Consider the following 25311-nt stretch of genomic DNA (forward strand, 5'->3'; position numbering starts at 1 on the left):
TTGTATCAAGAAAATTGTGATCAGTTGCTAATCAGTGCAGTGTTTTAATGCTGCGATATATTTTGTTCTGAGCTATTTTCCATAGTTTTGCCCCTCTTCAAGATTTGTTGGATACAGTCCTGCAAGGATATGTTTTGGAAACAACTTATGTAACTGGTCCACATGTAACTATAGTCATTGCTGACAACATCTGTAAGCACAGGCATGTATGATTTCAGGATAAAATAAGCTGATATGTATGTCAGAAAACACTATGTACCACAAAGTAATCTACAGCTTTTCACTTTCTTTTTATATTATTGGCCAAAATATGCAGGTGTTAGCTTTTTAAATCGAATCAGAATTCATGCCACAAGCCATTATGCATTCCATTTGTGTTAGACTTAATCTGAAGGGATTTGGGGTGGGGGACAGGCAGAGCAAAACAGCTTTAAGCCTATTGGGAACTGCTTGTTCCCAGACATTATTTACAGTCATACTGTTCTTTGAAGAGCTTTTCCTAAGGACCACAATGATTGGAAACAATGCAAACAGGGTCCATATATGAAGGTTTAAAAGGACATCATAAAGATGAAAATCATATTTAAAATACTTTCTCTGTGCAACGACCAACACCGTGTGGTGATTAGCAATATCTTTTGACATTGTCACAATGAATTTTTGCAAACCAAATTCACTTTTATGCATACTTCATATTTCCTTCAGCACAGACAGTGAAACCAGCATTTTTTTATTATTATTATTTTTTTTTTCAGTTAGTTTAATGTTCTTATGCCTGATTACAATGCTGACATGTTTGTTGCTAGCACCCCGGAGCAAGATTGTGTCTTTAGGCACAGCCCTGAGCAAGATGAGCAGCACAGTCTGAAGTACCACAAAGGCAGCCCTTGGAGGCATTGTGCCTCAAGGACTCTCCTCCTCTGTTCATGTTTGGTGAGGGGGGAAGACAAAGCAGGAGGCAGGAAGAAAATTTACAGCATACCTTCAAAAATAATAGCTTACTGCCTTTCTCACAGTAGCCAGCTGTTCTGACTACAGAATAACTGGGTGAAGATGGAGCACTTTTGGACAGTATTCTTTTCTACATGCATTTCGTTTCACCTTTCCAAGGTTGTTTATTAGCCCAGACCTGCTTTTAGGATCCCAGGGGACTTACTCTCCTTTTTGCCAATGAAATGGAAGGAACAGGCTACATCACAACACAGTGAGTGTTTGATGTGGGATATAGGCATTTTGGCTTCAACTCCCAATTCTAAACCCTATGTAGTCATCATATAAATGACTTAATGAGTGTTAAGGAAATCCTAAAACTTTCTCTATGGTCTCTTTTAATTTCTCTAAGGTCTTACCAGCCCCCCAAAAAGTGGAGATCTGTAAATCTGATTGGAGGAGAAAGTTGGAGCAATTAGTAAAAGTGCAAACTAGAAAATACCTCTAGCTGTCTTTGGGACAGATAGAGATATTTTGCCATTGCATTAGCATATGGAAGTAGGTTGGATCCTCCTGAGTCTAAACTCCACTTTACAAATACTGTGACGGTTTGCAGGACCATAAAAGCGAATTCACATTTCACTTGTCTGACATTTGCCATGTCACTGTAGAAAAGACTTTGATCTGCATTTTGACAAGAATTGTGGAAGGGTCTCACGCTGGTACACATACATGGTACACATTCCTGGAGAAACGAAGGTTGGGTTTCTAACTTCTAACCAGCTTCCAAAGAGGAGAATTTTCCTCTCTTCTGCTGTCAGGGATTTTTAGGATACAGTTGCGCAGCCCAAAGCATGCCTCATGGAGCCATCTGCGCTAGTCAGGATAGCAGCAGTGTGTAGCTATGCCACCCTGGTTCTATTCCAGAGCAGATATATCCTGTTATTAATGAGCATTAAGTAGCCCATGCACAATACTGTAAAAATTAATGTTTAATCATGTCTCCTGCATGTGAGCTAACTTGGCTGTCTCTTCATAGCACCAAGTCCTGCCATATAGATATTTCCAAAGGAAATTAAGGACCAGCCTGAGGGAGCCCTGGCAGAGTGAGGCTCTCAGATGCCCAACTCCCTACTGGTCTCACAAATGGAAGAACTTTCCTTCTACTAATATTTGCAGACAACATTTAATAGAAAAGAAGTGTCAGTAAAAATACAAAGTGTTCTTATTTGTAATTTTGCTTTCCCATTTCAGAAGCAAGAAAGATTCTTTTTTAGATGAGGCATGTTGAGTTGTCTAAGGGGCACGGATAGCTCCTTGGCTCAAATGTGGAGGAGGAAGCAATATGATGACAGTTACATATTTTAATAGATTCCCAAGGAAGCTTTACTGGTAAGGTTATTATTTACTCACCCTAGCATAAAAGACTGTTACATTCAGTTTAAAGTAACTTTCAAATTTGCTCTTTCAACGTGGTTTGAATGTATGGTTCAGGTCTTTTTTAAGAAAACGATTCTGCTAAGCTGACATAATGCATATATAACAGCCGTAGAAAATATATAAAAAAAAAATAAAATTAATTCCTTGCTCAGAGAGAGGATCTTATGCCAGGAATCAAATGGAGAAGACGGCTGCCTCTTTCATCTTTTAATAACTGAAGTGTGGCCTCTGGAGACTGAAGGTCACTGTAATGCTTCATAATGTGATATGCAGTGCCAGCATATAATGCTCCAGCCTGATCTCAGGTGCAGATGGCAGAAGTCACAGGTACAAATACACAAACTTACAATTTCATGCTGTTTAGATCAAGACAAAATGCTGTGTGATGGCACCTGTAGTCTCTGAAGTCTTTGCAGACTTTCCCTCTGCATTACAGATGAAAAGACTCATAGCTCACCAGACTGTTAATCTGCTTTCCTTTTTTTTTTTGTGATCTTACTGTCAATCATTTTCCCCACCAAAAATGTATTTTGAAGTCATTGGCCAATTTCTCCAAAATTCGACTTGGGTAAATTCTCAAAGACATTAAGCTCTTAAAAATGTCATAACAAGCAGTGGCTGAGTAGAGGAAATATGTCAGAATAAAATACCCATGTAAATGTCTGCACTGGCTGATACATGACCTGAATGGTTATTTGGTGGGTTTGAGCTGTTAAATGGCCTGGGACCCTGTGCAGAGGGCTGCTTGGATGCAGCACAGGATATCTGGCCAAGAGGTTAACACCTGTTTCTGGAGTCGGAAAGGGATCTGGAGACTGGAGGAGACATCTGTTGGCATCCCTGCCTATGGAGGGGGATGTTGAAGGTAAATCATCTTTAGGGTCCCTTCCAACCATTGTATAATTCTATGAGCAGATGTGGGGCAAGGGAACAGAAGAGGTTATGAGTACAGTGCCTGGGCACTAGGGAAAACCCAAAGGTGTTACAGGGCCAGCATGATGTGGGGAAAACAGAATTTTGTGGTAGGTGGGACTGTGGGTGTACAGCAAACCATGATTAAAGCAGGGGAACTTGTGCAGCATGTGTGAAACTACTTCTACTACATACAGAATCATTTTTAACAGCTAAATATAGGAATTACAATTTGGAGATTGCCGCTAACTTTTTGAATTGTTTTGACTAAATCTATTTTGAGACCACATTCCTAAAGGTAGACAGTGTAACTATCATTCATTTTAAATATCTGGTGTGTTAACCTTCTCTGGTTGACAGATAGCCACCCAGATGCTCTCTCACTTCCCCTCCTCAACAGGACAGCAGGAGAAAATAAGATGGAAAAGCTTGTGGGTCAGTTTAAAAACAGGGAGATCACTTACCCGTTACCATCTCAGGCAGAACTGACTTGAATTGGGGAAGATTAACTTAATTTATTGTTGATTAAATATAGAACAGGATGTTGAGGAAAAAAGAAAAAAAAAAAAAGACAAAAACTAAAACACCTTTCCGCTATCCTCCGTCTTCCCAGGCTCAATGACACTTCTTCATTCCTGATCCTTTTACCTCCTTCCCCTGCTGAGTGGTGCAGCAGGAATGGAGAGTGGGTATTGTGCTTAGTCCACAACACTTCATCTCTGCAGCTCCTTCCTCCTCACACTTTTTCCCTGCTGCAGTGTAAGGGTCTCTGTAGGGGTCTCACAGACTGCAGTTCTTCAAGAACTGCTCCAGTAGGTGTCTGTACCATGAGGTTCATCTGTCAGGAGTGGACTGCTCCAGCATGGGCCCCACATAGGCTGCAGTTCCTGCCAGACAACCTGCTCCACCATGGGCTCCTTTCCAAGGGCCTCAGTTCTGGTCAGGGTTCTGCTCCTCTATGGAGGACAGCAGCCTCCTCCAGGCCACAGCCACCTCCTCCACCAGGGGCTCGTCCATGGGCTGCAGCGTGGAGATCTGCTCCATGTGAGACCCATGGGCTGCAGGGGGACAGCCTGCTCCACCAGGGGCCTCTCCACAGGCCACAGGGGAACTGCTGCTGTATGCCTGGAGCACCTCCTGCCCTCCTGCTGCACTGACCTCAGGGGCTGCAAGGCTGGTTCCCTCACATGTTCTCACTCTTCGCTCCCAGCGTTGTTTTAAATTTATTTTCCCTCCTTTCTTAAATCTGATCTCCCAGAGGCCCAACCAGCGTCGCTCACTGGCTCAGCTCTGGCCAGCAGCAGATCCCTTTTGGAGCCATCTGGAGCTGGCTCTGATCTGACCTGGGGCAGCTGCTGGGCTCTGCTCACAGAGGCCACCCCTGCTGCTTCCCGCTGCCAACACCTCATCACTGGCACCTGGTACAATATATTAAGCAGTTTGAGTATTAAATACACTTGAGGATTAGAGCTTAACATCAAGCTCCGTTAAAACATGGATTCTTAATCGGTCCAAAGAAGAGCAATATCACATAGAATTAAAGTAAGTGCTTTTGCTAGCAACTGTCAGGCAAAAATTCAGGATGTTCACAGTTGCTAGACCACCAAATGCACAGACTTAGTGGGTTATGTTTAGATTCTTAAAATTTTGGAACATTATGTCACTGTAGGGACAACTGGGCCTTCCATAGGTCTTGTCACTGCCATATATGCTATGTGCATACTGCTGCAGAAAGAAAGCAGAATCCTGTTCTTAATCCCGTTTGACAATAGCTACACTGTTCACAAAATGGAGGTGATGTTACCTCCTTACCTCATTAATGTTGTAAGGTTCTCACACTTACATGGGAAAGGGAAAGGTTTCACCAGTATAATACACATGGTGTTACTTTTAGCTGATGTCCTATCTATGCTATCTCCACTTCCAAACTGTGATATAGATGAAACATGTCTCTTCACTCCAAACACTTTCTGTCAGAGTCCTTAATACATACACTCTTATAGACCATGTCAACATATATGTGAACTTTTTTTTTTAAATGAATAATAATAATAATAATAATAATAATAATAATAATAATAATAATAATAATAATAATAGATTCCTTGCAATTCCAGCAGCATTCATTTCAGATCTGCCTCAGCTTTTTTACAGGTCTGCAGATTTGAAACAAAAATCTGTCCTCCCATGTGTATCCTTCAGCCAGACTGCTGTTGTCTAGGCCTGATTTTTTGAGTATTTCAAAGTGGGGCCTGAGCAAAGATCTCACTAGTGATGCCAGCATTCAGTCAAAGTCTGTCACACCAGGATAAGACAATCTGATCAAGTCATCATGAGGACATAGCAAAGAGCAAGACAAAGGCACACAGCAAGTGAACTGAATGCTTTCCATGCCACAGAAACAGAGGATATTTTAGAGAAATCACTCTTCTGCTCTGTTAAATACGAAAATAGAAAATATATATCAATCTAGTTACTGGCTTATGCTGTAATATCACTACAGGATCTGAGCATTGTCATATGTCAGAGGAAATGTATTGTCACTGTAGAAGTGACAGCATAGTAATTTCCTGAAAATAAAGAGGTTTTTTCTTTTTTTAGCGTAGGCTCAAGGAAAGATTCATTTAACTATTCAAACTGTATATATATAGAGAGAGAACATGTGCATTTGAGAGAGAGAGACAGAGAGATAGAGAGAGAGAGAATTACAAACCAGGGCTTTTATTTTTTTCCTTTAAACAAAACAGTGAAATTATTTAATCTCAGGCAGTTACACCATTCAAGTAAAAGAAGACTGGAGAAAATACAGAGCCTCCCCCCAAAATAAATAAATAAATAAATAAATAAAAATAAAGTAAAATAAAATAAAATAATAAAATAAAATAAAATAAAATAAAATAAAATAAAATAAAATAAAATAAAATAAAATAAAATAGGTTTACAAATTGTGACATGCACACACCAAAGGACATTTTTACCATAGACATTTAATTGAAATGTGGTCTGACTAGGTATGGCTTCTGGCACCTCATCCCTCCCAAGATGAGTATGCATCTCTGTTAAATCCTGTGGCATATTGGCAGTCCCACGCTAATATCTTGGACTGTCTAAGGTATCTCTTACAACACTAGATACCTTTCTTTAAGCAGTTAAGCAGTCCCCAGAGACAGGTTATATAGGCTGCACTGACTCTAGGTAACTCTCTGCAGGCCATAATTCAACTTCAGGCAGGCACATATATATGTGGATATCTAAATTCAGAAGTCAATCTCAGAATGACTCCTCTTAAATGAAAGGCTGCATTCAGCTGCTTAACAATAGCTATGTATGTCCATTCAAGATACGTCTTCATTTTCAAGTCATCTGTAGAAGCCTTGCACCTCAGACAGCCATTGAACTCTTCTGGAATGACAATAAGTGAGGTGCCACATTTCTTTTAAGAAAAAGGAAAAAGGTGACTACCTAACTCTACAACCAACCTGCTGCTGAGGGTGCTTCATGTGCTGTGCAAAACTGTAAACAGTTTGAAGCTGAAGGCTTTAAAGATGAAGGCTTTAATGAAATAGTGATGTTTAAGTCTTAAAAGACAGATAGATTGGAACCATATTCTGACAGTTGTACAGCACTGTCTCCACAAGATGCTTTGCACATCCCACATGATGTAAATCAAGGAAATGCGATGAGCTCTGTCATTTGAGTGCATGGAATGGTTTAAGGGATGAGAAAGATTACACTGAAAAAAGGACAAGTGTTGCTGCACATAATGAAAATGTCCATGTGTTCGGTGATGGAAGAACCAGAGAAGCTGTGGAACAGAGGGAGGAGCCAGGGCTGCTGTGGAGACAGAGATGCTGTCCTGCTGTTGGTCCTGCCACTGCTTAGGCATTCACTTTTTTTCTGTTTAATAATCTGACTAATAAACTTGGCTTACTTTTCTGTTCTTGTTGTACAGAAAGTTATCAACAAGGATGGCTCTCCCATCCCTGAATCTGCCTATGCTTTGTCTGCAAAGCCTAGGTAAGCCTTCAATTATTTTTTGCCTTTGGATAGAAGTCTTTGAAAACAAAATTTCAATATGAGTGTCAAAAAGCTCTGCTGTGTATGAGGTGTGTTGTTTATGCACCACTGTGGTAGAAGAGATCAGCATATATTTCACACTCTTTCTTTTCAAAGATGAGTATGTTACAGGACTCATATAATTGAAGAAGTTTTTTAGTCCTTAAACTGAATATTGTAGCTAAAAGCTACTAGTGTTTAAAACTAAGCATGCAAATAATTTCTAAGAAGGAGAAAAGGCAAGCTCCACAGAACTTTCTTTAAGGCAACTGTTTGCAGCTTATAAAAACAGTTACTACTTATATCAGACATAGCACTGCAGAAAGCTAAATCCTTTACCAGCTAAATGGAGTTGGCAGTGGCAGACATAAAGCAGTAAGTCAAGGGTTTGCAAACATTGTTCACATCATGTAAAAAATGTGTCTAAATGCAAAGACTAAGAAAATTTATGAAGTTTCAAAATATGAAAAGCAAACTCATCTTAATATTGTGAACGTGTGCAAAAAAACTATACATTTCACTAGAAATTCTGTAGAAAACACAGAGTAGAAAGGCCAGACATTTTGTGAAGGCGTATTGTAGCTCTTGGTCTAACCAACAAACAAGTGAAATTGCTTTGTCACATGCTAATATTCTGAATATGGATAGAAGCTGTCTGAAAGACCTTGCAGATGCATTCTATATTGTTAGTGTTTTTTTCTACATCGATAAACCAGCCTCAGGCTACTGAATTAATGCTAGATACTGAATCTGCATTTTCTATACTATCCCAATTTACTTAAAGTGCTTTAGATGTTTCCTGCTTTCTGAGCCAAGGACACATCTGTGTGAGGAACTGAAACCCTTGGTTTGGCTGTCTGGAGGTTTGGATCTTAGTTTGGATCTTAGTTTGGATTTCAGGACTGGGCATAACCATATTTCCATCCTGGGCAGAGGCTCCCGGTTTGCACCAGATTCAGAAGTTGGTCACTGAATGTCTTCAGCTTCTCCACTGAGGGTTCCAGTATCTGCTGGTGGAAAAAAACAAGCAAACAAACAAACAAACAAACAAAAAACAGCACAAATTAATATTCTTTGCTTTGCAAAAGGGGTTGTCCATTAAAATAAAGGCCAATCACATATGATATCTGAATGACAAACTCTACCACTTACTGTTGTTCGGTAGAAGTGTTTTACTGTGAGAGGTTAAAGCAGGCCAGGATAGATCAGTGAAGAAATATAAGATCTACTATTACTTTATGACAACTTTCCTCCAAAGCAGATGAGGAAAAGAACTAAGAATATTTATCTAGTTTTGTGGCTCTAGGCCTAGGGTGACTGAGAATCACTTACATGTATAAAATAAATTTTTCTAGAGCTTTTTGGAACAAATTTGTTCATTTCCACTTTTAAGGCTAGAGTGTGAACCATCACATTATCAGTATAGCAGACAATTGATGGCTTTTGTTACACCAAGCTGCTTGATTTTATTATTTTATTTGTGCTGCAGAGATTTGTTTTAATACTCCACACATTTAAAAAAAAAAAAAGTCAGAAGTTTGGTTTGGTTCCAGTTTTATCTTGGTGTATGATTTTAAAAAGTGTACTGTAACACACAAAACACTGACTGATAAGCTATTCTACAATAGTCAATAATCCTTTGTAATTTTGTTCAGTGTCTTCCAGGTGATTCTTGTCTTTTCTTTTTTCTTTTTTTCCCAACTTGTAATGCTTACATACTAGATGGAAATCTTACCCAGTTAATATAATGCTGTTACAAATATGTAACTATTTTTCTAAAAAAAAATATTTTATCACAGGATACAGAGTTGATTCAGAATTATGGTTCAATTTTTATCTCTCTAGATCACTGATATGTAAAATTTCAGGCTTGTTCTGGACTGTTGTGGAATCTCTACTAAAGGAGTAAAACTTAGTTGATAAACAGGTTTACATTACTTATTTTGGTGGCAGTCATGGTTGACACTAATTAATCCAGTGTTGTAAGAATCATTTTAATTAATTGAAAAATTAAGTGAAGAGGACACAGGACAAAAAATTGCTCAGAATAAATAGACAGAAAAATAGACAATTTACCTGGAGTCTTATACAGACTATATATAGATCATAATATTTTGATAACACTGCTAACAAAACATAGTAGAGAAATAGTGATGAGAAGTGCCAAATGATGTTTTAGTTTGCAGTCCCTTACTGACAACATGAAATCACAGACAGTCATAATAGCTGAGGTTGGAGGGGAGCTCTGGAGATTGCCAAGGTGGGGTTGTCGTGGTTCCGCTCGAGTGGGCAGCCGAGCTCCACCACAGCCGCTCTCTCACTCCCCCTCCTCAAAGAGGAATGGGGAGAAAATATGTGAAAAGGGCTCAAGGATTGAGATAAGGACGAGAAAATCACGCAATAATTATTGTAACGGGCAAAACAGACTCGGCATAAGGAGATAGTAAGATTTATTGCCTACAACTAACAAGCGAGAGAAGTGAGAAAACAAAGGAAAAAAAAACCAAAAGCACCTTCCCCCCATCCACCCTCTTCCATCTCCTCCCCCCGAGCGGTGCAGGGGAACGGGGGAATGGGGGTTATGGTCAGTCTACAGCACTTCTTCTCTGCCGCTCCTTCTCGATCACTCTCGTCCCCTGTGCTGTGGGGTCCCACCCACGGGATGCAGTCCTTGATGAACTGATCCGGCGTGGGCTTCCCACAGGCAGCAGCTCTTTCAGAACTGCTCCAGATATGGGTCTGTACCACGGGGTCCATCCCTCAGGAGAAAACTGCTCCAACCTGGCTCCCCTACGGGCAGCAGCTCCTGCCGGGTCACCTGCTCCTGCGTGGGCTCCTCTCCACGGGCTACAGGTCCGGCCCGGAATCTGCTCCGGCAGGGGTCTTCCACAGGCGGCAGCCTCCGTCAGTGCAGGGCCACCTGCTCCACCGTGGTCTCCTCCACGGGCTGCAGCGTGGAACCCTGCTCCACCGTGGTACTCCATGGGCTGCAGGGGGACATCCTGCTTCACCATGGTCCTCACCACAGGCCGCAGGGGACTTCTGCTCCGGCGCCTGGAGCACCTCTCCCCCTCCCTCTACACTGACCTTGGTGCAAGGCTGTTCTCTCACTCCCTTGAGTCTCCCGGCTGCTGTGTGGCGCAGCGTTTTTTCCCTGTCTTAAATATGCTCTCACAGAGGCGCAAAACAACATCGCTTATTGGCTCGGATCTGGAAAACAATGGGGCCCTTCCCAAACATGGGGCAGCTTCTAGATCTTTCTCACAGAAACCACCCCTATGGCTCCCTGCTACCAAAACCTTGCCACGTAAACCCACTACAGGGGTCAGCTACAGTAGTTATTCAGAACCTGGAACACAGACCAGGAAATGAAAATGGGATGTCTCTAGACTCAGAGATCAATGGCATGGAGGGAACTGTTACATTCATGCATGTGTGCATACTGCAGTGCAATTTAGATTTGTTTGTTATGCCAGTTTACGGGAAGCTACAGAAATACCGGAGGATGCTGTGGCTAATGTTCCCTAATGCCTTAGCTAGTCTTTAGTACCCCTCTCAATACTAAGCAACGAGATTCCATCACAAGATGGTTGTGTGATATCAGATGTTCTTTGACTCACTGTCTTAGGAATGCTATAGGCAAAATGTGCAGTTTACCACTGGTCTGGACTGGATATTGAAGCTAAGGCCAATCTTAAATTTTGCTACGTGAAGGTCACATTATGGGACAGTAGACATGTGTTGCACTGTCATTCTAATTTATCCTTTTCCCTGATTTATTGTAAGAAGAGCTTGTGAGTGATACGTTAGGGCCATTTGACCTTGCAATATTTGATCGTCTTTCTGATAAATTACTTCAGTAAGGAGTCAGATGTAGTGCTTATGTCACTGCTCACTTTCAGCAGCCATAAGTGAATTCTGCTTTAGGTGTCCTGTGGAGCAGGAAGAAATTCTACTTCCAAAAGAATTAGTGTCTGACACCAAATTGCAATATACTTTCTTAGGGTTTGAAGCTTTGCTCAGAGAGAAATACTGCGTTGTAGAAGATTGACAGTATGCTATTTTAAGGTGTTTGAGGAATTGAATGCTTCAGTGTATGTTTGGAACAGGTTTTACTGAAGTTAATCTAGGAGAACCTTGAGAACCTTGAATTAGGTCATTCAGAAGGAAGGATGACATCTTTGAGGCTCTGCACTCTGTATCATATCAGTTTTTCACACATGAGCTGCACAACCTCTTCCGGGAGTAGGGTTCAGGACCATTTACTCCCACCTTGTCCTAAATGCTCATAACCTGTTTTGTCTAACTTCTTGGGAAGTTTGAAATGTCTCAGCATAAAGAGAGCCTAAAATACATTTTCCACTTTCTGGTTGAGTGACCAGACCACAGTGCTATTCTGGAAAAGGCAGAGAACTGCACCAATGCCATTATCTCTCCTCCAGTCCTTGGTTCCAAAAGTAGATGTGGCTGATTAAGCAGCCATTCCTAGAAGAGACTCTAACTCCATAGAGGGGTGGGAGTATCAGGTAAGCTGATTCCTGATGCTTTATTTTGGCACTCATCTCTTGGCGGTACCTTGGCTGGATCTTAATTTGTAAGTGGTGTTTGAGGTGTTAGTCTCCTGTAGCTTCTCTTCCAATTTACTCAGTACAGCAGTTCTAAGGTTCAAAGGTACATAAAAGTCATAGAATATATTAGAAATGAAAGTTTTTAATTATGCTGGGCATTCCCTAGCCTATTGCCATCAGCAGTACAGAAGTGACAGCAATATGCATGGGAATGCCAAATGTAATTATAAATGTTGTTTTCAAGTAGATTCTGTGATTTTTCTGACACCTGCAATGTCACAGTCTTTAAATGGATCTCATCCTGCTTGAAAGCTGACAACCTACCTGAGCCTTGGGAGGAGAGAGTCAGCTGGGATAAAATGAGAACTGTGCCAAATCTTTGCTCTTTGAAATTTGAACCATACTTTCTCTGAAGTCTGAAAATACTCCATTCACATGTTCTGTAACTGGCAGAATGCTGGGACAGGTTAAAAGGACCCAGGATCCTGGTGGACACCAAGTTGAACATGAGTCAACAATGTGCCTTAGCAAAGAAGGCTAAGGTATTCTTGGCTACATTAGGCAAATTATCAGCAGCAGGTCAAGAGAGGTGATCCTTCTGCTCTACTCAGCGTTAGTGAGGTCACACCTGGAGTAACGTGTCCAGTTCTGGACTCCCCAGTACAAGAGAGACATGGACATACAGGAAAGAGTCCAATGAGGGCCACCCAGATATTCAAGAGACAGGAGCATTCTCCTACAAAGAGCAGATGAGAGAGCCAGGACTGTTCAGCCTAGAGAAGAGGAGGCTCAGGGGGATCTCATCAATATTTATAAGTTCCTGAAGGGAGAGTACAAAGAAGACAGACCCAGGCTCTTTTCAGTGGTGCCCAGTGCCAGGACACGAGGCAACAGGCACAAACTGGAACACAGGAGGTTCCCTCTGAACATCAGAAAGCACTTCAGTGCATGGGTGACTTATACAAGTTGCCCAGGGAGGTTGTAGAGTCTCCCTCCTTGGAGATCTTTAAGAATTATCTGTCCATGGTCATAGGCATCCTGTTCTGGGTGGCCCTGCTTGAGCACAGGAACTGGACTAGATGATCTCCAGAGGTACCTTCCAACCTCAAATATTATGTGATTCTTTGACTGTATTTTGCTGTGCTGGTTGGTCATGCCAGAGGCAAGAAAGAAATGGAAGTCTTTGCTCTCCAAGTGGGTAAAAGCAAATCCACCTCTAACTCTCTATTTATTACAGAGGTTTCAAATTTTTGAATGGATGCAGTGGATGTCCCAGAAGTGTTCCATGGGCACAACAAGTTCATCACATCTGATTTTAGAGATCAGTGATGTTGACAACTGTATCTGAACTAGTCAACCTTAACTCCCATGATAATAGAGAGAAATAGATACAATTGCAAGGCCTTGTTGCCTTGCTTTTAGGAGCAAGTTGTCCTAAGTTGCCTTGCTTTTAGTAGCATATTTCAGGATGTGAAGAGTGACACTGAAGAAGAGCCTATTTCTCCACTATAAGCTGTACAATTTATGAGTCCAACACAAGTGCAGATATTTACTTTGTAAGTGGGAATAGTTATGAATCAGACGGATCTAACACCTAAGGGAGTCTAAGTGTGGTATCTTAAACCAAACTGATGATAACTCACCTGAAATCTCTGTGCTAAAACTGTATTAATCTACAGTAAAGCCACTGGATATGCTGTAATTCTTCTTAATCTAAATGTATTCTAACTGTAGATTTGAATTCTTTCCTTTAAATTTTTCTATATGTCATATAATCATTCGCACTGTGTCAAAACAACCTCTCAGAAAAGCTTGGGATGATTTCCTGGAATAATAGAATGTTTTGGGTTGGAAGGAGTCTTAACAATCACCTAGTTCCACACCACTGCTGTGTACAGGGACCCCTTTCACTAAATCAGGTTCCTAAAAGCCCCATCCAACCTGGTCTTGAACACCTCCAGAGATGGGGCATCCACACCTTCACTGGACAACACGTTCCAGCACCTCACCACCCTCATGGTAAAGAATTTCTTCCTTATATGAAATCTAAATGTATCCTCTTTTTGCTTAAAGCTGTTGCCCCTTGCCCTATCATAATACTCCCTGATAAAGAGTCTATCCCTAGCTTTCTCACAGGAGGACCCCTTTTAGTTGCTGGAAGGCTCCTGTAAGGTCTCCCCACAGCCTTGTCTTCTCTGTCTTCATAGGAGAGGTGCTCCAGCCCTTTGATCATAATCAAGGTCCTCCTCTGGACTCATCCTTCTTATGTTGGGGACCATAGAGCTGAACAAAGTAACAGCTTGGTGTCATCTGCAAACAGATTGATATTGTCTGGTTTTCTTCTTCCTTTGTTTTGAGAATTTTAAGAATTGGTTAAGGTATTGCCAAGCTAGTATTGTATGGACCTAGCAGGAGTGAAAGTGAGAAATGAGAACCCATGACGGCATAATATAATGGACTTAGGAGCAGACAAGTTAGGGTGGAATCAATGCATCTGTCTTTGTAGCTTGAACCGGAGCAGAAATGTGGCAGAGAAGAGACTTCATTGTTCTTGGTGGCTTGTATGCTGGTGCAGGAAGGTTAACTGCATCTTTTCAAAGTTTCAGCCCTGCAAAGTGTTTCTCCAAGGCTGCTCTAGGACAATGAAACCTTACAGAAACATTTTATCTCCCCCATAGTAAAACTTTCATTTATGCTAGTGCTCTAGGCACTTCACTGGCAACAACTGGGCTCTTGTTTAATATTTTTTTAATCATACTAAACTATAAGTACTTTTCAGTATTTCTGAGTTTATAGACACATTTTAACTATTTAAATATACTGCAAGAACTTGACTTCATTTTAATTATCTGACATCTATTTATACAGTAACCAGGATTCAATTGTTTATTTTCATGGGTTAAAATTAGCTCATTGACTGTTGCCTGAATTGCATAACTTCTGCACCATCTGACTTGCTAACAAGCTTGTCACCTACATACATTAATGCCAAAGATCTGATGTCAAGGACACATACCATGTTGGTACAGGCTGTGCAGTCCAGAAGCTGATATGCTCACTCTCTAGGGTAGGCATCTGTCTAGCCAGTGTAAGCAGCATGCCCTGCTGTCATTCCAGAGGGGAAAAATGCTAAGTGACAGCTTAGCAAGAATTGAAATGGTGAGTGTGGAATAAGAGAGAAGAGTGGAAGAGAGAAAAACATAAAATACGGTCCCTCTCAAAAGCTTATATCACGAGATCCTAAATCTAAATGAGTATATTTCTTTCTGTCTGCCTGCCAAAAAATAAAACAAACTCTTGTCTTAGAAAACAGGTTTGTTTTATAGAGAAAACAGTACTATCATTAATTCATTTCCTTCTTAGTAGAAAGTGCCAGGCACAAATTACACCAAAACTATACATTTACCATTCCCAGAATTCTTTATCATTCTATCCAACTAGCTAAAGAGGTCAGAAGGTTGTAACCTACAAGCTGTTGGAAAGTACTAAATGAAAACATTGAAATTTGAAAGCCATGCAAGAAAGGCACTGACTAGTCAGAGAGAACAAGGAAAAAACATTAGATCCCAGCTTTAGATGGGAAGCATTGGGAGAAAGCTCTTTAAATTAAACCAGACCCAAATCTAAGGTAGGAGTGAAAGAATTGTGGCTAAACACTGTACAGAATGGAGCAATTAGCTTAATAGTGAAGGGGAAATGAGGCAGTTATTAAAAATTAAGGAGCTTTTTATTTGTACTGTTTAAAGGAAGTCATCCTGCCTGTGCAGGTTTTAACTAACCTGGCTTCAGTAGTGATCCTAGCTCTTCTCTGACTTCCAATTTTTTCTCCGTCTTACTTACATCAATTCTTTTAGTACTTTTTTTAAAATTATTATTTATTTTATTAATTATTTTTATTAATTATATTTTAGTTATATTTTATTAATTATTATTACTTTTTAATTATTTTTTTTCTTGACACCAAAATACTATGAAGCATTTTGCCTAAGGCTACAATCTGATATTGACCCTGGCTTTATACTGCCTCTTCTAGAAAGGCTTCTGAAAGTGTGTAGGAGCCTGACTCTGTCTGCCACAGGTTTGGGCCAGAACGTGGTGTCTGTGTGTCTCCCACTGTGGCACTCCTTCCTCATTTTTCTGCAGTACTCCATCAGTCTGTCTCAAAAGCCTTTCCTGTAGACATTTCCTGTAGCTGTTGATCAGCAGCATTCTCAGCTGCATTTGGTAGTTTATTTCAGGTGACTCTTTTTAGTGATCTTTGCCCTCCTCCTCCAAAATGCTTTATTTGCACCTTAGATATACCAATGCAGGCTTCATTCAAGCACTTGCAAAAATGTACCTGCAACATTATGGCACTCAGCGTACATAAGCAAGCAGAATTAATCTGCTTTTGCTGGCAAAAAAAAGGCTCTTTTTCTGCTGTGGTTAGGCTGCCACCGATACTCAGGCTAGTTAGTTAGAAAAATATAAGCTACAATGATGTCAGACTGTAACTGCAGTGCAGACATAGCTAATGTCAGATTAACAATTCATGCATATGGAAAGCTGAATTACAATGCTGATTTTATTTGATGTTATTGGTGCTCATCAGAAATCCACCTCCTGATAAGGTTTACTCAGTTTTAAATAAATATAATGTATTGCAGAGAACTTGCACCACAGGGAGTCACAACAATCTCTCTCTTGGTAGCTTTTGCTAAATAGACTGTGGGCACACATCCATCTCTTATTCAGGGTCATATTTTATTTACTTTGTTTTCATTTGTGCCTATCTCTTATCTTAAGTTTTCTCTTATTGATCATTTTCTTTGTGTCAGTTGTAATTTTCCAGGTCACTCTGTTCAGACACCTTTTGCCATAAGCAAAAAGACTCTGCAAATAGGATATACACAATTTACGAGAATAACAGAATTATTTAGTGGCTAACACAAATACAAGACAGCAATGATTACCGTGCTATTCAGCCAAACATTAGTGAGCTCACCACAGAGTCCTCATTGAATGCATCCTCAATAGCATTGAGTTGCTGTTTTCCAGCTCCCTGACTTAAGATTTTGTTGTTGATGTTTTCCCTTTTGAACTTTCCTCCTCAAGCTGCTAACAACCACTGTCTCAGCATCCCTGTGTCTACAATTTTACCTTCCTTAGCTTGCCTGGCTCTGCTGTAGATACCTTCTGAGTGCTCTTTCTCACAGCTTCAGTTTCCTCAGCAACCTGAGCCAAGGTTATAGCACTAGGTTGTATCAGAGCTGGGAATGCAGAGTGCCAAATCCCTTGAGGGGGTGGGATTCACACATCACCATATCACTCTTCATGTTAGAGTATCTTGCCATTTCTAGGACCAGCCCATGAGGAGCTGTGGTGGTTTTTTTTTCTGAGCAGGTGTTTTCTTGCTAGAAAACGAGAATTCCAGCACATATGTGCTGATTCCACATATCTTTTCTGAACTTTCAGTCCTCTGTGGCTTATTATCTACTGCTAACTCTCTTCCTTGGGCCCTTCTGCTTATTCTTTAAAATGATTCCAAATCCAAAACAATCACTTGCAAATATTCCTCCCCCAAATAATACGCTTGCTTGGCTTATGTTTATCACTGATGAAAGAGAGCAGACAGCTAAACATATCTTCTCTCAGTCTTTGCAATTTGCAAGTCTACCACTTTACCTGTTGTTAGGAGAAATCTTTGGACTTCACAGAGTGCTTGGGCTGCTTCTATGTCTTGTTTCTCTCCATGAGGTAAATTATGGCTACATTGGGATTGGAAAATGCAGCCTGTCTTTCAATCAAGTTATGATATTTATCCCTCTTAAGCTGCCAAATCCAAGTTCCCAAGTTCTCTATGGAGGCTTTTCTAAAGCTTTTGTGGTAGCACTGAACTTACAGGGTAGGGGGGACCCGCTAAGTGTGGGTTAGGGGAGACCCGCTAAGTGTGGGTCAGAGGAGGAGAGGAGGAGACGCTCATGCAGAGGAGGAGAGACATCTTGCAGCCTTCCTCACTGCTCACTCATGGTGGAAACAAGGCATAAATCTGATCTTAGAGCTTGATCAACATCAATCATCCTTGATCAGCAGGAGTTTTGCTCTTTCTCAGTAGAATTTGTTACAACATTCAGACTGTAAATTTTAGGTAAGACAACATTTTATTTATTATTTATTATTTTTTTTTTATCTGTATATGAGATTTGGGAAAGAAACTACCTTGTAGCAGTGTCCTAAATAAGGACATGCATGTAGTGTCTGTAAAATGCTATTCAGCACATTGGACCAATTAGCTTCAGAGGTTTCCTTCCAGAAGCAAGCATCTTACACATTTGTTTTTAGACATTCAGCTTCCAAGAATCTCTAGCTCTGATTCCACTAGAGACAGGCCTTTCAAAGGATAATAGAGATAAAGAACATGTTTTGTCTTGATTTCTTGAAAGACACAATCTAAAATCAAATTGTATTTACACTATATTTAACTGATATGGTGCTTTCCTGGAATATATGGCAATCTATAGCTGTTTTAGATTTAGGAAGTGTTCCATATATTCCTTCTCACATTTTCTTATTTTCCCAGTAATGAATTTACTCCAAGGGACATATCAATTTTGAAAGCCAAAGAAAGGAAGTACTAGCTCCTTTATCAGAACATGCTGTAAAAATGGAAGGAATCAGATTTTGATAATAACATTTGCCATCATAAATGGGCCACACTGTCAGTATGAGTAAATGCTCGACAATCACATTAATCACCATGAGAGAGTGGGCTTATGCAACCAAACATTGCACTCTGGAAGTGCTTGGGCATGCACTGCTTTCCCAGGCACATTTGAAGTTCTAGAGAATGGCTGGTTGCTACTAGTCATCGATGTACACTGTCCATTTTAAGCAGTGAATTCAGAGCTATTCAGCCTCAATGAACCCTGACAAGCAGAAATGGAGCCATATTTTATTTTCTGAAATGTCTTCTCTCATTACCCATTGGTGCTCCTTTGACAGCTTCCCTTCCTACTGTCATAACTGCTTCTGTCATCCAGTTTCCAATGGTCTCAAAATAAAACTCTGATTTTTTTCTTAACTAATGATTGCTGATGTTTGGTGCTTCTGTACTCATGTTATCAACACAGAGTTTTCTTAATTCCTTTTTTATACCATATGACAACACAGATACAGATTTTGCAACAGAGAGTTTCTTTGGCTCTCCACAGGGCTTTTTGTATATTGCATTGTGGGCCAGAGTTCATATTTATCAGGTGAGCGTCACTGTCAGTAAAGCTGAAGCATTGCAGCAAAAGGTGTTGGAGGAACCAAGCCTGAGAATGACTGTCATGAATTATATTTCTTTCTTCAATTAAAAAATATTTGAAAGTTTGGTTCATTAAAAGAGTAAACAGAAGTTGGAGTGTGTGTTTCATACCAGCCTCTTTAGACATTTTAGCATTTTGCTCTAAATTTTAAGAAAAGATTGTAAGGTATACTACTGACAAAGGCTTTTGGTGGTGGTTGTGGTCTTCTTTCCCCCCCCCCTTTTTTTTTTTTTTTCCCTTTCTTTTCTTTCTCTCTCTCTCTCTTTTTTTTTTTTTTTCCTGTTTTCTTATTTTCTTTTTTTCCTTTTTCCTTTTTTCTTTTTTCTTTTCTTTTTTATTTTTTCTCTCTCTCCTTTTATTTTATTTTTTTTTCTTTTTTCCACATTCTATCCTGAGAACAGTGTGGTATGTCAACATAAGAAATCAGGATAACAAATTTCCAATAAGATATACAAGCAACTGTCAAGTCAATCTATTTTACTGTTTCCCAGATGGGATTATGAGACAATCCCATAAGCACTGGAATTGTCATAACATTTTCTACCTCTGCATTATAGATACTTATAGAGTATGCAGCCGACGGGTTAAACTTTTTTGTTGAGATGCTGATACCTGATAATTGTTTATATTTTTAGTATATCTTCCTTCTTTTAAACCATTAAACCACTAAAGTTAAACTTCTTCTTTTTTTTTTTTTTTTTTTTTTTTTTTTTTTTTTTTTTTTTTTTTTTTAAATAGGTGCCATACACTGCCAGATATTTCTATTACTTGCCACCCTTGTACTGCCACTTCAGATCTAGTCAGTGGTTGGCATTTGACCCGAGGAAATACTGTGATCAGGGAACTAATCACTAGAAAATCTGCAGCATATGCTTAAAGATGTTGCTGTACCCTGTATGAATTAAAGAAGCAAGCAAATACAGAAACTAAAAAGAAAACCTAGTGCTTAGATGAGGCCTGATTTTTCAAGGAGTTGAACATTTGAAGCTGCATTTGGCTTCAGCAGGAACCAAGGTTATTCAAAATCACTGAAAGTTATTCCAGCAGAAACTAGACTGTAACAGTCGGTATCCATTTGTGGCTGATTACTTCCCAAATCATGTTACAGAATCAAACAATATTTAAGAATGAGTCATCTTTCATATTCAAGGAAATGTTTCAATGTTTTTTGTTTTTTTTTTTTTTTGTTGTTGTTGTTGTTGTTTTTTGTGAAAAAATTAGAGTTTTCAGTCTTCTTAAAATACAAACCTATACAAAACCTCCTTTTGAAATATGATTAATAGACACAAAATTTAGGTATATATAAATAATAATTACTTCCAACTATAGGATTACATAAAACAACAGAGTATCTCATATTATTCAGAAGATGACAACTTGAAACCAAAGCTAAGGTTCAGAACTGGTATTAAGTTTTTATGGAGAAAAAGAATTGAACAAGTAGCCTAAGACTTTTGGAGGGTTGGGCTTCACAGAGCATCCTGCACCTGCAGTGGTGGGTAGAAGGTGAAATGACAGAGGTGGTGTAATGTTCTTTCTGTACTACAGTGAGAAAGGTCTGATAACAAGTTGCATAATAAGATAACTGCTTTAATAAAACGGAATAGGAGGAGGAATATATAGAGTGAGTACATCTTCTGTCCCTGCAGATGCTAGGCACCCCATGTTTGGGCTCTGATAGAGCACAGATGGATTTTCCTACAGAGCACTGTACAGAACAGACCCCGTCTGTGGGGTCTTTAATTCAAGCTATTATACAATTTTCTTACAAGAAATCCCTTGTAATATTCCCTTGTATAAATCATTATTCATAAAGGATGTTCTCACGAGAACTTCTCACTGCACTTTTAGGTAAAGACAAGGCCACAAAGTTGGGAAATCATCAGCACCAGTGGGAGCTGCCTACAGGCCCTTCTCAGCTGGCTGAGCTCATCCTGCAGCCAAGAACTTGTGCAGCCAAAGTCAGGATTAGACCTAGGATTAGGGATACAGTATTTTTGCTAAAGGAATGGCATATAACATTTACTCTTTACTCTTGACTCCTTCTCATAGTTTTCTGAGACTCAGTAAGGCTGGAAATTGATCAAAAGAATATGCAAGTTTTAATAAATGTATCTGTTTATCTGAACAGAAGGCCAAGGGTTTGCACGTCTGAGAATACAAACACAGAACAAACAGCTGTTTTGCAGAAGGGCCAGAGAAGGTGGTGAAGAAACTGGGAAATGGGAGCATGGCTGGACTGCAGACATACTGGACTCACAGAAATGGCTAAGGATAACAGCAGCTTTGAGGGAGGTAAGGTTCTTGACAGAATAGGTGGGCTAGAGCCAGGCTACTGTGAGCTGTAGAGGAGGGCAATGTGGACTGAGAAAGTCAGGAGGCCTTCACTCTGCAAAGGCTTTACAAAGGTCTTTTGCTGCTACCTGATAACGCTGTGAAATCCACAAGGGACACACGAGTGGAATGGATGAGGAACCTAACCCACTACACACTCTTCATTATGATGATGTCAGGATGACTTTCAAGATATTTCCCATTTCTTGCTCTCCCATGAGTTTTGTTAGTATTCTGGGGCCTGAAGTATCAAGATGGAAAAGCACAATGCTGTTGTAAATGCTTGCAATGGCACTGAAGTAAATGAGCTATTCAGTTATTGATAGGATAGAAATATGTAAGTACTATAAGATGCAGTTTAAAAGGGTGCCATACTCACCTAACTGGCTGTTTCTGTTTTATGCAGAAGTCCAGTTTAAAATGATTAACAGGAACAAAGAATGGGATGTTGTTGATGTGACATTTTGAGTTTCTCTTCTCTACGTCTGTTCCATGTAACTATTGTTGAGTTAATCTTGTTGTGTATGGTAAAAAAAAAAAAAAAAGTAGTTATTTTACTCTAGCTCTAAGCTATGCTGCAGGCAGATGGGAATATTTTCTTTACATAGAAAATGCCTTTAATAAACAAGGAAATATAGATGAGACTAATCATGATGGCTTCCATTATGTCTGTTGTTCCTGCATTTATTGATATATCAGAACAGCATGGATGTTTCATTTCCCCTAAGACATCTGGCTTGCAAACTAGTTGGTGGGTAATAATTGATCTTTAGAGTTTTTGTTAATTTTAAAATAGTGCAATTTAATCCAATAACATTTTTGAAAAGTACATTGTTTTCCTGAATAGCACTGAGGTGGTTTATTCGTACCATAAAAGTGTCTAATCATTGATTGTTCTTCCATATGGATTATAGTACTGTAATTTTTCCCATTTAGGTGTATTTTACCCTGATTTGTTATTGATTGTAACATTTTTAGAGATCTGTTGCTCCTCACTCATCTATGAATCCTTGAGTATTTAAATTAACAAAAGACGAGCCTAAACCACAGATATGAGATTCATATCAAAGTTTTTTCTTTCTCCCATTCACTGTGAGAGCTTTTTCCATAAGGTGTTAGTTCAACTACATTCCACTAGCCACACATAATCACCACTTTAACCAGTGTAGCAGGCGATGTGATACAGGAGTTGTATGTTACAAATAGTTGCAGAAGAGATGGCTTTTCTTTTTTTCTTGCTCCAAAGATATGGATGGAGTATCAGCAAGACGTTACATATTCACTTTCTAGGGCTACCCCATACCCTGTCAGGCATGGATAAAGTACAAATAAGAAGACCTATCAGCAGAGGACAATGCAAAGAGGCTATCAGGAATTGTTGCTTGACTCCAGTAAAAGTCCTTATGAAATTTGTTTTAAAAAATTCAAATTTAAAAATTTAAAAAATTCAGTTCGTGACAGATATTAATTGCCTTTGTTTAGGGGCTTCTTTAATTTAAACTTCATCATGCAATTTATCCCTCCATTTAATTTTATGTTTATCCCTCAAGTAACGTCTTTTTCCAACTTCATACTGCATTATATAATCACATTGTTCATTAATTTCTAATATATACATTTCATTAATGACAAATCCCTACATTTGTTATTTCGTTATTGTTATTCAATTTTCAAGATCAAAGCATCTCTTATTTCATACATCATAATGATATTCTGACAAAAGCGTTCTTAATATACCTTGTTGTAAATGCTATTTTTGGTACAGAAACCAAGATTTGTTTCTTTTTTGAGGGAAGAGTGAAAATGGCAGGAAGGATGCAGCGTGATCCAACCTAGATTTTATACTGTGCTTATCAACACTGTGTCTGTAGCATTGGATGTAGATAAAAGCTGTTCCAGTTTGATTTACATCAAAGTTTAAAATAACTGAAATGGCTATTAATTGATTTAAATGAAGGCTCAGATAGATGAGCAATTCACCACAGCAGTAAAAATTTCATTGCTAGAGGAACATAAGTGTAAGCTTTCAGATTTTTTTTTTTTTTTTCAAAAACAGGCTTTTCTGTTTTTGTCAATGTAACGCGTCATGAGTTGCTGTGAATTAGGATGGAGCAAATATACTTAAATCTCAGTGAGGAGAGGTAATGCAAACTCCATATACCTCTCACCTGCAATGTGAAGGATTCTCTTGATATACTCTTCTACCACTCCATCCAGAAGCTTTTTCTGTGAAAAGAGATGACCTTAGATGATGCTGCCCTGAAGGTGACTACATATACTCTGAAGCTGTCAGAATGTCTTTCTTGCCCTGGCTGTGGTGATTTAGAAAATGAAAAGACTGGCACAGGAGGACTTGGATTAATTGTTATGAAAACATCAGTTTACAACACCAGTACTTTGGTATGTTTCTCCATTCTTCCTTTTTTACATATATACTTTTTGATGCTGAGCAAGATGTTGTGTTAAGTACCATATACCAGCAAAGAAGCTCTGGCCATTTCAATACAGACCATGAAACTTGGAAGTCTTCTTAGAAAATTTATTCATATGTAATTTTCAGTGTTGCTTTGACCATATATTTCTATAAGAGTTTACATAAACGAAATCTAAAATGTGCCCATCTCTGTACAATATTTTAACAAATACTTTGAAATTACATGAATACAGATGCATTCTGTATTCCTGTTCCTGATTTTCTTCACAAGTGCTGGATGCCAAAAAGGGTTAAATTATATTTTTACAGTACTTTGTTCTTGCAATTACCTGAATATCAGTTATCCTGTAATTTATTTTTATTGAGTGTAGGAGGAACACTCCATTTTTTCCTGTCAATGGCTTTTAGAGAAGGACACTTAACAGTGGCTTTAATGGTTTTCTGCTTAGAGAAATTTTCTGGTCCCAAGGGCATTGGATATTACAACAACGGAACAGAGGTGCTAGCATCAGCAACACTGTGCTTCTCACTTTCACTGCTAGTGGCATTGATGGCCAGCTTAGAGGGGGCTAGAGAATATCAAGTGGGGAGCCCGGGGACTGAAGTGGCAGCTCTTCTTCTTTTCTTATTTTAGATTTATGCATTTTAAGTCACTCCTCATTGATGTCTGGAAAAGGCTTCTAGCAGAAAAATACACAAGAGAAAAAGCAGTATTGTGCAATACACCAAACCAGATTTCCTGGTGGTGGCAAGGTCAACACAAGAAAATAATGAAATAAATACTGCAAGAGCCATTTTTGTTTCAGATTCCGAGTTGGTGTTTTAACAGTTGTTTTACTATGCTCATGAAGTGTCTCTGCAGAATAAAGGAATTAAAGTTTCTCATTTATTTTTCCTTATTCTTTACAGAAAGCACGGAAGAGTTGGTAACATTTTATTGATTTTCCAGACTCTGTAAGAAAAGACTAACCAGAATTTGCTTATGTCTGTTTTTCTCACTCTTCCAATATATACTACAACTTTTAAAAAATCGTCACAAATGACAGATGGCAGTGATAGATTCACCTATAAGCCAGATGGACTGGAGGCCTAGGGTGACATAAACTAGGACAACATGGAGTAGTCAAAAGGAAAAAAGTAATTGCCTCAAGATTAAAGCCAGCTTTGCAAAATTTGACTCCCCCCTGTCATCTGGGGTAAGTGGTTTCTTTATTCCTTAATGAGTGATTGATTATCTTCAAAGCTTCTACTTTTTGCCAACTGTAACTAAAAGTAGGGATAGTGTGACACACTTCTCATGGCTGAAGCATGTGATGCAGGATATCTGCCAGGAAAAGTGGATTCTACT

The sequence above is a fragment of the Netta rufina genome, assembly GCF_964035555.1.
Source record: "Netta rufina genome assembly, chromosome: 1".
NCBI classification, from domain to species: domain Eukaryota; kingdom Metazoa; phylum Chordata; class Aves; order Anseriformes; family Anatidae; genus Netta; species Netta rufina.